This window comes from Pteropus alecto, unplaced genomic scaffold, assembly GCF_000325575.1.
Source record: "Pteropus alecto unplaced genomic scaffold, ASM32557v1 scaffold8, whole genome shotgun sequence".
In the NCBI taxonomy this organism is placed as follows: Eukaryota; Metazoa; Chordata; class Mammalia; order Chiroptera; family Pteropodidae; genus Pteropus; species Pteropus alecto.
Genome location: NW_006494609.1, coordinates 14129755 through 14130423, shown reverse-complemented (window position 1 = coordinate 14130423; position 669 = coordinate 14129755). Strand labels below are relative to the sequence as shown.

General features: G+C 48.7%; 1 protein-coding gene across 8 annotated transcripts in view; it reads right to left on the bottom strand.

The window, feature by feature from the left end:
• The window catches only part of TDP1 (tyrosyl-DNA phosphodiesterase 1), a 74458-nt gene that overhangs the window by 27079 nt on the left and 46710 nt on the right, over positions 1-669 (bottom strand). The window lies entirely within an intron of this gene.

The window sequence follows — 669 nt, the reverse complement described above, 5'->3', positions numbered from 1 at the left end:
GGTGGAACCTCAGGAAAGTCATGTCCTTGTCTACAAAACACAGGGTGACCGTCTACCCACAGGGCCATGGAAGTGCATGGCCTCAGCTGTAAGCGTTAGGATTTGCTGTCTGACTCTGCAGGTGAAAAAACAAAAGTACTGGAATCTTATGACACTTTCAGGAGGGGACTGTTAGATAGTTTTGCAGTGAAACCCTCTGAGATGAAGAAGAGGATGGATAAAGACTGGCAAAGGGAGGAGAGAGAGAGGGAGAAAAGAGCTCTTCGCCAAAGCGAACGTGAGACGCATGACGGTGAGGATGGCTGAGTGGGGTGGGGGGTGGGAGGGGGGAGAGACGTTCTTCGTGCTTTAAGCTATGCCCAGGATTTAAGCCTATGGACAAGTATGCAGTGCTGTTAGCTAAATTTTCTGGTCCAGTCCGAGAGGTTTAAAATGGAACTGCATCATGTGTGTGTTTATCACAAACTCAACTATAGAAAGTGACAAAAGAGAGAGAGAGAGAGAAAAGGAAATATAAAGCATCAGCCCTGTCATCGTGGGAGCAACTCTGACCAATAAACCTGTGCCTGGAGTGGGTGTGAAAGGGTGAGAAGGGAGGTCTCGGGGCCTGTGTGCCTCTTAGAGTGGGACTGTCTCTCTAGGCCAAGAGTGATGCTAGTGTTTACGGAA